Source organism: Saccostrea cucullata, unplaced genomic scaffold (assembly GCF_032062105.1).
Source record: "Saccostrea cucullata isolate Sc308-1 unplaced genomic scaffold, CSIRO_AGI_Scuc_v1 ctg3773, whole genome shotgun sequence".
In the NCBI taxonomy this organism is placed as follows: Eukaryota; Metazoa; Mollusca; class Bivalvia; order Ostreida; family Ostreidae; genus Saccostrea; species Saccostrea cuccullata.
In genome coordinates this window covers 1-14667 of record NW_026932232.1, presented here as the reverse complement: position 1 = coordinate 14667, position 14667 = coordinate 1, and the positions used below count along the sequence as shown (strand labels likewise).

General features: G+C 33.9%; 1 pseudogene; it reads right to left on the bottom strand.

The window, feature by feature from the left end:
• Positions 1 to 3435: 3435 nt before the first annotated feature.
• On the bottom strand, positions 3436 to 6541 carry LOC134234675 (glycosaminoglycan xylosylkinase-like; annotated as a pseudogene).
• Between the last annotated feature and the right edge of the window lie 8126 nt (positions 6542 to 14667).

The window sequence follows — 14667 nt, the reverse complement described above, 5'->3', positions numbered from 1 at the left end:
AACTCCCCACCCCAGTCATGAATTGAACAAATCTAAATCTAAACTACCTGAGGATGCTTACATTAATACACTTGCATGATGTGGAAGAACGTGGTTATCTCTTACTCTGATTTTCCACAACTACTACTGAATAGAGCAGCAGGAGAAAGTTGCATGTGTACCAGAAGTGGCTTAAATAATAAGGGAACATAGCTCAAAAATTTTACGAAGAGGACAAAACTGCATGATTCAAAATATTCGGGGAAAAAACAGTAATGATAGGACATCTGTGTGACTTGGATGACCAAAAGAGAAACTAACAAAGTTTTTATTGTAGTAAGTTTATTTACAATGAAAATCTTTGTGTTTAATTTTTGATAAATATCTCACATACTTCCTAACCAATAAGGGCTGAAGAATCTGAAAAGTGATCGGAGTATCATGCAGCAAATGTCTTATGACAGCATACAGTGGCATCACCAGTGTTTGTTATGGACCATTATTTGTGGATTTTATGGGTCACACTAAACCATGAATTAACATCCCAACTAACATATATAAACATACTGATTCATTGAATCTACAGTATAATAAATTAGTAAACCATGAAATTAAGTCTCCTTGAACATGACACAGGTGAAAACAGAAAGCAATAGGTCACCTGAACAAGTGCACGAGACTAACAAAACTTCACTTTCAACATGTCAAATTGTAAATAAAAATGCACATCATTCTTTAACTGTTCAAATTTGGCACAAATATTAATGTAGAAAAAAGAACCTTCTCATTTATACAAAGCAGTATTTTCTTATCTATACATTTACAACCACTATATGCACATCCTAGCAAAATAAATCACTCGGACATCAAGTAAATGAGTAATATATATTTTTTTTATCTTAACAGTACATTTGGTTCTTTGATTTTTTTTTACTTGATACTGATCTGAGTTTCTGGCAGGCTTGTTAAACATTGTCATGCATAAAAGATTCAAACAAATCATGCAGAAATTGATAATCATATGATAAATAACATACAATACATGTACATGTATATCCCTTAATAAACAAAACATGATTCATCCATGGTTTCTTCCTTACAATAAATATAAAATAATCAGATTCTCATTAAAATCAAGATGATGATTTTTCTTGGCTGAATAAGTCTTCATGTTTCCCGAACATTCATGCAATGAATTTTTTATCATACCGAAACAAGCGAACCTTTGAAATAAACATAAACTTTCAAATTTGGCACCGCTCTCAAATTCACTTTCATTTTTTTACGTAAAGTTACTATAAAACCCTTTGATCAACACATTATCATCAATTTTGTGACGTAAACCAGGCTACTGTGATGACTACTACTCTCGGGAGTTTTCATTCAACGAACGAGAACTATAATGCGGGAAAATACACTAGGTGTTCCGAAGAGGTGGACTATGATGAAAAGCGTGCCGACGGCCTTGAAATATATAGAATAGAACCAATCAGATAACGCCTTGTATAGAGTAATTATAATGAGGTATAATAATATATATTTATTGACTGAGTTCAAGGGCAACATGCATTTTGTTGGACCCAAGAACCAAAATGTCTGCCTGAGGCTGTTAGGCCAAAGGCAGACAGTTTGGTTGAAGGGTAAGGGTCAACAAAATGCATTTTGCCCTTGAACTCAGTCAAAAAATGTTTTGTTATACCTTTCATTTTATTTATTATTATTATTTTTTATTTTTTACAATCTGTATTTTGTACTGTCTTTCGTGATGTAACCTAAGGACTGTCACTTTTGAACACCAACAAATGAAAATGAAATTAAGCTTCGCCCATTCTGTGACGTAAGCGGACCAACATCTCACTCAGCGGTCAAACATCTCATTCAGCATAGGAACAAATTTTTAAAGGTATAACAATCTTCTTTGATACTCAGGAAAGTTAAAATAAATTTTGCTCTAAAAAGACCATACAAATTATGGAGGCACAGAAATCAACAACCCATCAGAGGAGAAGCTGGACTGTCTTAAGAAATTATTGAAAGTTATTATAACAATGAATAAAACATAAAATGAGGAAGAATGAATTTTTTTTCACAGATACTTGCTTTTGCTGAAAGGAAAAAAAATTCAGTAAGAGATTACATGAAGGTTGACTAGACTTACTGGGAACAGTAAAGTGAACACAGGTATAAAATAAACTAAAAAGAACTACTAATGCCCAAAACTGTAAATATGGTAAAACATAACTTAAAACTATTTTCCCCATTTTCTTTTAAATTTGTTTCATTGTGAACTCAAAATGCTGTGCAACATTCCTCAACTATTTAGGCCAAGATATACAATTGTGTGTTTCTAGTTTCCTGAACAACCCTAAAATATATCAGCCCACCCTCAAAAGTCTGACACTGTATTTTCCATTGCCAACAGGAATCTAACTTTTTTTGGCAATTGACTCGTATCATATTACAGCACATCACAATGTGTAAATTTTGACTGTTCGGTAACCCAGTGTGGGAAAGATTTTTTTAAAGATGAAAACAAAAATAAAAATCTTCTACAGCATGATGATGGAAGGAAAATGGATTGTACAGTCAATTCTCGAATTATCGCCATTCGATTCATCGCCATTTTCGCAATACCGCCATGATTTCCCAAGAACGTTTTTCCTGCTATATAAAATTCTCTTTATAACGCCAAATTCGCATACCGCCATCCGCCACCCTGTTTTCACAACAAACGTCCATTTTTAAGTGTCAATTATCTCGATATACCGCCACAGGTGCATATGGTCAGTGAAGCGCGGCTAATTAGTTGACGCTATTCCTGTTGTAAAGCATGCAAACGCAGACAAGGTACATACAAAGTAATTAAACAAGAATTAAATAAACAACAATTTTAACATGAACAGTTAAAATAATTTTGTTTTCTGTTTAATATAATCATTTATTCATGGCTTCGCACGGTCGTTGTTAAAGTTCGCCGATAACGGTATTATTTTGATGATCTCTGCTTTAAACAGTGCAAAGTTTGCTGGAAAAAATAATTATACGGTATAAACTGTGAACGTTCCATCAACAAGGATACCATAAACAATGAACATATTCAAGAATTCATTTTACTTATTATCGGCAATATATCACGACGATCGACCCAGTATGTTTTTTTTTTCAATATCGAATGTGCAGATTTACATTCATATACAAATATTTGTCTTTATTTCATAACTACACATTTTGTTTTAGCAAAATTGTACATTAAAAAAATTACTTGAAGTATTTTCAATCAGAAATATGTTTTTATATACATGTACATGTAATAATAAGAATAGAAACGCTAAATGGTATTTCTAAGAACGATAACTCTACTTCTTGTTTTCTAAAAGATGAGAAATTCAATTCATCGCCAAATTCGTTATACCGCCATGATTTCTAAATTACAGAAGGCGGCGGTTTATCGAGAATTAACTGTAATTGAATATTCAAGTGACCTAGATATAAAAATGACCGAAATAAACCTGTCATCATGACCCCCTATCTCTCACTAAAACTCTGTCTCTGTTTTCTGGTGTATTGTCCAGACAAGTCTGAATTTTCTCTAATACAGTCTTCAGCCTTCTGTCCAGAGCCTGGTAATGTTCCTCTGTCAGTATGGGGGAGATTGGATCCTGCTTCAACACAGTCCTCAGAACTCGGCTTAAAATTCCATCACTGAGGGTCAGAAGTCTGTTGTAGGTATCGAACCTGATTCTTAAGAAAGCAGAGACAATATTAAAACATAGGCCGATTTTTAAGGCTGTTGTGATTCAATTACCGGTATTTGCTTTAATACTGAGGTGTTTTCATACATGTATAGGTATATGTCTTTGCAGTCTTGAAATCTTTACTATATCTTCATGTTTGAAATCTTTACATAAATGTACTTTATATAAATGATTTTAACTTACACACAGCATTGGTATAGGGGTGCTAAAATTGAGATTTCATCATGGAAAGGATTTCCAAAGCTGAAAAAAGATGTAAATGCAGTGTATGATCTAGAGATTTAGGTACAACATAAAACCATATGCCAAAGAAAAAAATCCCTCATAATTAAATTGCTTTCCTTTATTAACCAAAAAAGAAAAATATTGGTTTGAACACCAAAGTTTCAAAAATTACCTTTTTCCATTGTCGAGTATAAGAAAAACTGATTCTAACTGATTTCCAAGGGTTTCATATCTATGTCTGTCAGCATTTCCAATCAGAAAATCAAAGACAGCAGTGTCAATCAAATCAAAGAGTCTTGGTCCATGACCATAAATAGGACTGGATTTTACAGCATTGCAATAATCTGGATCCTTTTCCCATCTAAAAATAAAATTTAAATATTAATTCAATCTTCCATGTCTAGCAATCAAACCAAAAAGTGATTCTGGCTAGAGATCTTCTAAATTTATGCATCTATATTTCTTAAACCCTAGTATTAAAAAAAAATAAACATGCATCAAGAGAATACAGTTAAGACTTACTGTGTATATTGTTTACTGTTTGTTTCAGGTTGATATAGCTTACTGTGTTTGTTTCAGGTGGATATAGCTTAGTACTGTGTTTGTTTCAGGTGGATACAGCTTACTGTGTTTGTTTCAGGTGGATATAATTTACTGTGTTTGTTTCAGGTGGATATAGTTTACTGAGTTTGTTTCATGTGGATATTAGACTTACTGTGCTAGTTTCCCAGAGTGGTAGGTCCTTGCCCACGGGTGTCTGTAAGTTTTGAAAATGCAGGGGGTAGGACTTAGGGAGCCACAGTATTTTAGTCCCCTCCAGTACGTCCCCGTCTGCACACACTCCCGTCTCCTCCCCCTTACAGTAGTAACACTTACCATAAAAACAGGTGTTAGAACCTACATAAAGGAAATAAGTGTACATTACATGTAGTTGAATTTCACTACAGGATTACAGTATTGTGGTTTTAAAATGCATTATCATTAACTTATTATGGTAGATACAGTGTATAACAAAATGCATTTATCATGAATCAAAACTGTTCATCCTTAGCACTTAACACAGCATGTTTAATTGAATAAAATTCAAAAACTGTAGGGCCTAATATAAATCAAGCATTTTTCCTCTTCTGAATACACAAAACAACTGTCACAAAATTTTATCATGAACATGTGCAAACACAGAAGTGTTTAAATTTTCCAACATCTGTATTTGCAATATGAACCCAATTAACATGTACCATTCACAAAAAAAGTTTTCAGCAGCTGCTATACAGTTCCACTGGGAATAATTTCTGTTTTCAAATTGATCCATTTTGGTTACTGCCAATATCATTTCGATGAAAGTTAAATCCTAAAATGCATACAAAACATTTTTTAATTCAACTTTTGAAATTTTTTTTGAATATATGTATATATATATATTTTTTCAAAAACACATTTATTTCATTTCCATAAATATTTCCCCGATATTATTAAACATCTTGTTTTTTAAAAAAAGTTTCAATGCTGTGCAAATATATTTCACAGTAACATACTGTAAACCAACTTTTATTCGCGACGACTTTATTTCGCGATTTACCAGGCGTTAACTAGTTTGTGACAATTAATTTTCATGATCAAGCCTTTTTTGGATCTGTTGTTAATACAATAGAAACTTTCAGGACCAGTTCGCAGTGAGAAATATTCGCTATGACGAGGCTCTCGCGAACCTCTAGAAAATTTCTTGCACATGAATAAAAGTTGGTTTACGACAGTACTGAACACTTGATGCATATCACAGAGAAACACTGATATATGGTTTTCAAACATCAGGTGGTTTATAAAGAATGTAAATATATTTGTTAAATAACCTCTATTTGCTTTGAACTGCAGTGCCATACAGCATATTATTAAAGTAAGCATACAAATTTTTATTAATTTATCTAATTTCTCCAAAATGTAGCTCATATTGCTTTAATTAATTTCATGTGGAAAAAAAGTACATCTACATGAGTATATAAATAAAATATCAGAATCTGACCAACATTTGGATGAAACAAATCTCAATGATTACAACAAAAGTCATCAATCTTCATAAAAAAGGACCCATGATTGATGCATAAAACACAATATAAAAGTGTCACTAAGTGCTCTAGGGTAATTACATATTGATGAAACTTGAGTTAATTACATGTATACCTATTGAGATGGAAAGCTGCGATTTCACCGTTGTGTCGGTCAGCACCGGAGTACGGAGTCTCTGTGAAAATTTCCTCTCTCCTGTACCTGAAGTATTTTGATAGACATCAAAGAAAATCTGTAAACTCTTTCTTGCATATGAAACAAGGAATGTATGGCATTTAACTTATCTGTGATTTTAAACATTTTCATTTTTAGACAAGGTCATGTGACCCCATCTACTTGTTTACTTCCAGTTGTTTTAATAATTTTATCAAATATTACCATCTTGGTTTGAATGCAACCACCTGCCCTCCTTCAAGAATCAGAGAGAGCTTGAGTTGTGTCCCTTTGAAGCCTGTGTCAGCTGAAATAATTTTCCTTGAAGCCATTTCCCGGAGAATAGAACCTGCCAAAAAAAAAAAAAAATATGTAAAATAATTTTATCTGTGTCCATTTGGTATTCTTATATGCAAAATGAACAGATAAGCATTGATTTTTGTGTTGAAGCATAATGAAATGATGGTAAAATCCTGAACAATTCTCTTTTTTTTTCTCCATGCGTAGAAAACAAAAAGCAATAAAAGTGACATCTGTCACAGAGCCTTATCCCCAGAGATGTAACGCACAAATATGATAAATAAATGTGCACATTATATAGATAACTTTTGGATCAATACATAACATTTGCTAATTTCTATAACCTTCAGCATTCGTTTTAACAGTTTTCTATGCAAGCCATTACAAATAACAAAATTCTGTCCACATACTTTTTGTATGAGGAGGACTACCATATTTTTATTATTAGATGGTACATCAATATTATATCAGAGAAAAAAAGTAATCAATCATTTTAAAACTAAATAATGTATCTAGGTCTAACATTTTACACCTTAATCAATTTGGCTGTTTAATCCCATATTGATTTATAAGGAGAACAGATCCATCAGATGGGCTATGGCAGTGAGGATGCTGACACTTGTTGTGATAAATGGGCTTCAACCCTAGAAAGTTATTGACAAGTTCTATGTGTTTTTCGTTAGTCCTGATGAGGTGCTTAATAATCCTTTAACATTCAGCATCTTGTCTCTGCACAATAAGATTTCGACGCTGTCTTTGATGTGTAGTGGAATACATCTAAAATCTTGTTAAAAAATCTTTGATATTCCATTAAGAAATTCTTTTTACTTATTCAAATATTTTTTTATGATGTAATGGATTATTGAAACAAAAATGTCATATAATATCAAAGACAAATACTCTACAGAAGCAAAGAAGTTGGTCCCATGGCTAGAAATTTACGGTATAATTCCTATTAACCGTCCCTGCCTGGATAAGTGCCCCCTTAGGTCTTTGTCAATTGTCAGGAAATAAGGGCCCCCTGTACAGTGATTAAAAATCATCTAGAATTGTATTCATAAGTCTGCCAAAATTTGAAGAATTTTTCAAAGTGAAAATGAAACCTGTCTATAATCCAATTTCTCGATGGAAAATGAATCATTTAGCTTAATTTGGGTTGATTATCTTCACTTAAAGTAACGTTAAACATTATTTTAATGGTTCTTTGAATTTATTGCTTTTTTCAAGGATTTTTTGAAGTTAAAATATGATATTAAATATTTGAAGAGGCCCACGGGCCTTAAACCTGAGAATTTCCAACAATTGAATTTGATTCATGTTTTAAACTAGAGGCCATGAAATTCACAACTTTGAAAGAGGCACTATTGCTTATCATAATTTTGCACTCAGCATGCTTATTTTGGTTACTTAATACCCAGAGGTAGATCAGAGTAACAGAGAAAATGCATTTCCACTTTTAAATTTCAGGGATTATTCTTGTGTATTTGGTCAACAGTTTAGCTTCCCACAGGAACCATTGATTTTTGTGTTGAAGCATCATCTTTCAAAATTTTAAATTTTTTACAATTTAATTTCACAATGCTGTAGATACCAAAGTGCAGATTTCAAAGCATTAATTATTTCGCGACCCTCAACGTCCCAGGGGCCAGGAAATTATCATTTTTGGAAGAAGCAGGTTTTTTGTCATAAACATATACTAAGATCATTTGGCATTATCCCCAACAACAAAGGAAAAGATTTTCAAAGGATTCATGCATTTTCACTATATAAACATTGAGCCCCGCCCTAACACAAGAAGCCCTAACCCAGGGACCCTGAAATTCAAAAATCTCAAAGAGGCATCCTTCCTCCTTTATAAATATGTGCATAGTTCATTGGTTAAATACTAATGCCGAAAAAGTAGAGTTTTAAAGAATTTATGCATTTTCACTATATAATCAATAAAGCACCGCCCTAACACCAGAACCCCCAACCCAGGGGCCATGAAATTCACAATTTTGGAAGAGGTAGTCTTATTCAACATAACTATGTACTTGGTTAGTTTATTTAATACTCAGGAGCAAAGAAGAAGATTTTCAAAGAAATAATTCATTTTTTACTATATAATCTATAAAGCCCCGCCCTTCACTAGAACCCCTGAAATGAAAGTCACAATTTTGGAAGAGGCAGCCTTATTAAACATAGCTATGCACTTGGTTGGTTTATTTAATGCCCATGACCAGAGAAGAATTTGAAAAAAAAAAAATTTGCATTTTCACAATATAATCTATATAGCCCCACCCTACCACTAGAAATTCTGAGTGGGGGGATTTAATTCACAATTTGAGAAGAGACAGTCTTATTCAACATAACTATGCACTTGGTTAGTTTATTTAATGCCCACGAATAGAGAAGAAGAATTTCAGAGAATTTATGCATTTTCACTATGTAATCAATATAGCCCCGCCCTAGCACTAGAACCCCTGACCCTGGGGCCTAAATTTCACAATTTTGGAAAAGACGGTCATTTTCAACTCATTATGCACTTGGTTAGTTTATTTAATGTCCAGGAGCAGAAAAGAAGAATTTTAAAGAAATAATGCATTTTCACTATATAACCTGTTTAGCCCCGTTAGCACTAGAACCCCTGACCCTGGGGCCATGAATTTCACAACTTTGGTAGAGGACTCAATGCTGATTACAATCATACTTTGAGTTTGACTGCTTTTTTCAATGTCCAGTTAAAGAAGAAGATTTTTAAAGATTGCACTGATTTTAGTGGTTTTTGCCCCACCCCCCAGGCCCCAGGGGGGCAGGGACCATGAAATTCACAATTTCTGTTTTAATTCACTGTAGATGCTATTAAATTTGGTTGAAATTGGTTCTGTGGTTTCAGAGAAGAAGTTAAAAATGTTCAAATGTTAACGCACGACGACGGACGAAAACAGATAGCAATAGGTCACCTGAGTTTACTGTATATAATAAAGAGAATACAATTAACCGCCCCCTTTGCAATTTTCCAAGCGCACGGGGCAGTTAATAGGGATTATACGGTATTGACTTTCCTAATCAATGTTTTAATTAATCTCCTTCATGGAAAAAAACAGTGGGCTAAACTGTTGGATTGAATGTAGATTAATGTATACGTCACAGACATTCTGTTGAGCATGTAGGATCTGGACTCAATCTACACAATAAGTGTTTGAAAATAATCACGTCTTTTCAAATGTGCAAATTAAACTTCAATCTGATGCTTATTAAACAAGTGGCCAAAAGGCCACAAAGCCTATCTGTCAGTCACTTTGGTCTAGCAGATTTTTTTATGATATTTTCCTCCTTGAAGACCTACAGGTGTTTTATTCAAAGTTAAATCAATGATCATCAGGACCCAGCTGTTTACAAGATATTTTTTCCCTTAAATGCAACAGATAAAATTTGGATTTCTGATTTTGGCTTAGCTGCAGAACTGTAGTGTTATGGTTTTAGTCTTTGACCATAATGCTACAGATCCCGTAATTCAAAAAATGTGCAATTTACAGCACAAGATTTTTTGCGCACAGTTTGGCACTTTAGAACTTTGGTAAATCATCTACCTTTCACCCCCTAATTCCATACACATTCTGAAAACAATTTGTATATTTTATTCTCCTCTGGCTCAGGTGAGCTAAAAAGTGAAACCCATATTAAATACATTAGGGAAAAAAGTTCAATAAAATGTACAAGAGTTTAGCTTAATTGTATCTTTTCACACAATTTTTTTACCTCCAAACACATGGAACAAATTCTGCTACACGTATAAGATGCTTACTCTAAATCACAGCTGAATTTTTGGTTGAATCAAATCAAATATCATAAAATCAGTGTTGAGCATTCTTATATCTAACCTAATCAATAACAAACACAAATGCCAATTGATTGTTAAGACTCTTGAGGGTTTCCACAGTAAAACATGCCGAATGTTTTCTATAGAGTTGTCAGAAGGGCAAGAGAGGTCACAGGCAAGATACTTAAGAAAAGAAATATCTCATCTCATTTGTATGAAAATGATACATGGACCCCAAAATTATTCTCATCAGGAAGCTGCATGTCTTCTTAATTTGAAAGACATTATCTCATTTCATAAGTTAAGTTAGAATTAAAAACAAGAAACCCATGGGTAACATTGCTCACCTGAACACTGATTAAGAAAAATCAGAAATCAGTTCAGTATTGAAAAGCTCACATGCACGATGTCCAGGCTACCCTAAAAGGGGGTGGTGATGGGGGTTTGATTTAAACAAAATTGCATCTACTCTACCCTAAAAGGGGATGGGGATGTGAATTGAACAAAATTGCATCTACACTAACTAACAATGCTTACTGTACATATTTCTTTGACTGTGGCATTTTTCCTAAAAGATTGAACTTTCATTGTGGTCCCATCCTACCCCCAAAGGGTCATGATTTGAATAAATTTAAATCTTCACTACCTGATGAGATGCTCCCATATAAATATGACCATGCAATCATGGCTTTGCTGTTCTTGAGAAGTCAGGGTTTTTAAAGTATTTTTTCCTCTATACTTTTATCATCCATTGTGGCCACACCCTACCCAAATGGTCATGATTTGAACAGACTTGAATCTACGTAGCTTGAGAATGTGACCAATCTTGGCTTTGCTGTTCTTGAGAAGAAAATTTTAACAGATTTTCCTATATATTCCTACTATGTAAAACTTTGTTCATTGTTGCTCCTCCCTATCCCTGGAGGTCATGATGTGATGTAATTACCCCAGTATCTCTCCTTGGAAGAGAGCATGGCCCTTCATTTGAACAAACTTGAATCATCTTCACCCAAGGATACTCTGTGCAAAATTTGGTTGATATTGGCCCAGAAGATGAAATTATGCAAATTTATTAATGACAATGACATTGACAAAAACGACAGACAATACTGTAAATGTATTATATTAAGAGTGAACAATATTTGGCGGAAATTGGTTTTTGTACAAGTTAGCGTAGATTTGATTTAGCACATTTCTTTAAGACATTTAGCGTTGTACTTGAATTAGCAAAAGTTTCTTTCCGCCAAAAATGCTAAAAAGAATACACCACCAAATGTAATACGTTTACAGTATACAAACTTTGATCAGATCAGAAAAACTCACTTGAGCCTTCCGTTCAGGTGAGCTTAAATAGAAATTTAATGTGATGTTTATAGATGTTACAGTACAATCCTTTAGGGTAAAACAAAGCTCTTAATTTGGACAGTTAATTGTTATAGCAAGTTAAAAAGAGATCCCTGGCATCCCTACATACTATATGTTAACAAGAGGCCCATGGGCCACATCGCTCACCTGAGAAGCTTTGACCATTCTGTTCTTTACCAGATTTCACCCCTGTTATACATAATGCATCCCCACCCTACCCCACTGATCATAATTTAGACATTTTGAAATCTACACTACCCCATGATCCTTCCATGGGCACATATGTTTCAGCTTTTTTGGCCCAGTGGTTCCTGAGAAGAAGATTTTCAAAGATTTTTCCAATATATTTCTATGTAAAACTTTGATTCCCTATAATGGCCCCGCCCTTCCCCCGAGGGTCATGATTCCTACAATTTAGAATTAACACTACCCCAGAATGCTTCCACCTAAGCTTCACTTTTTCTGGCCCAGTGGTTCTTAAGAAGAAAATTTTCAAAGATTTTTCCTATATATTTCTATATAAAACTTTGATTCCCCATTGTGGCCCCGCCCTTCCCCCGGGTGTCATTATTTGAACAATTTAGAATCTACATTATACCAGGATGCTTCCACATAAGTTTCAGCTTTTCTGGCCCAGTGGTTCTTGAAAAGAAGATTTTCAAAGATTTTTCCCATATATTTCTATGTAAAACTTTGATACCCCATTGTGGCCCCGCCCTTCCCCTGGGGGTCATGATTTGAACAATTTAGAATCTACATTATACCAGGATGCTTCCACATAAGTTTCAGCTTTTCTGGCCCAGTGGTTCTTGAGAAGAAGATTTTCAAAGATTTTTCCTATATATTTCTATGTAAAACTTTGATTCCCCATTGTGGCCCCGCCCTTCCCCCGGGGGTCATGATTTGAACAATTTAGAATCTACACTACCCCAGGATGCTTCCACATAAGTTTCAGCTTTACTGGCCCAGTGGTTCTTGAGAAGAAGATTTTTTAATGACCCCACCCTATTTTTGTCTTTTCTTGATTATCTCCCCTTGCGAGGGGATATGTCCCTTCATTTTAACAATTTAAATTCCCCTCTACCCAAGGATGCTTTGTACCAAGTTTGGTCAAAATTGGCCCAGTGGTTCTTGAGAAGAAGTCGAAAATGTGAAAAGTTTACAGACAGCTAGACAGACGGACGGACGGATGACGGACAAAATGTGATCAGAAAAGCTCACTTGAGCCTTCGGGGCTTCGGCTCAGGTGAGCTAAAAACTAAAGCATTTTTAATAAAAGATACAACTTTTCCCTACAGATGTTATAATTATTTACTTGCTTATTTTGAGCAGTTAAATTATAAATATGTAATGATGCTGCCACGACAGATGAGCACACTGTTTACATTTCCAAGTTTAATTAAGATATTAAAGGTTTTCATGGATAAAAGTATCCAAAATCTCTTTAGCTCTGATCATATTGATGCAGCTACATCCTTTGAATCAAGAGAGCTTATTGGAATTTCCCAGGATCCAATACATGCTCCCTGCTGGCCAAAGTTTTCATGGTTGGTAATGAAGTGTTTTTTTTCCGAAGTTGTTGCATGCTTGTGATCAATAAACAAAATCCTGCGTGTACATTTCCAATGTAATGAATATGTAAAGGAGACATTTACTGCAACGGACCTATTAAACATTGTTTTATAGAATAATGTTACCTCACAATTTTCCTACAAACTAAAAAGTTTCTTTCTTAAGTAATCAATCATGAAACAGAATGGGACCATTTCTGAAGGGAAACACGTTATAATTACAGGTAGGACATCATTTTCTGAGAAAGTAGCATGGAGAGAGATCATATGATGTTATTAGATTTTTTTATTGACAAGTTTGATATACAACTGAGGCATTTCCATTACGACAAGGTTAATGCCTCTTGTACATTAGAATTAATATCGAAATTAGGAAAGCACGTAAAATCAATTTATCTTAATAGATCTCATTTTTTTTTGACAATACAATCTTGATTATTTTAGAGATTTATGAATATGTATGACAATTTATAAGTAATTCTGCACTAGTGTCCACAAATAACACTATCATACATACAGTACTGTTTAACTTGTACCAGAATATTTTTTTTTTTTTACAATTATTAACAATTCCTTCCCTTTTCTCTATCCCCCCTAAGCCTCCCAGCTCTTACATACTGGTATAACAAATAGGTCCATGCCCTACTTTGTTCAATAGTCCTCTGTAGATGTTGGTAAATTTATATGTTATTTAAATTTTAGTCTCCAGTAGGCCTAAAGCAAATAAAATTTAATCTTGATTTATAAATTAATGAATTAGTCAGACAATCAATTATTGGTAATTCTAGAGGCATTAGTGTCATTCCAAACAATGGCATATGATTAAACAAACTAGAATCTGCACAACAATTGTTTACATATTGTTCTGACTTTCCTCTAGTTAAGAAGAGATTTTCAATGTAAAACTCAACTTTTCAGAGGAATACAGTTGTTGTCGATATAGATAATTTATAAAATCACGCATTGTCAGATAACCACAGCAATCTTCTCTTTTACCTATCACCCAGCAAACTCGATAAAATATTCAATTGCCATAAAATATGTTAATTTATTGATAATAGACAACCAATCAGAAAGTTGCAACTCTTCAATTTTGAAAATATGCTAAATGCCATTATGACACTGTGCAGCAGCCAATCAAATGACCTACGCACATTAATTACAAAGAATTTTTTGGTGAGTTACCACAAGCCATATGAGATTGACCTGTAGTTATCTGACAATGGAAATTATGTGACCTCTTTTACAAACAGACAAATAATTTATGAAGTCATTCTGTATGAGCTTGCCCTGCTATATACACAATACAAATATAGACTTATAATGCCCCCAGTCTTGCCTTTGGAGTCTATGATTAAATCAACCTTTCATATGCTTCTCGCATAGTAGAGATTTACCAGATATTACCAGAAATATAAATATGCTCAAAAGGATGAAATTTTCATCTATCTAA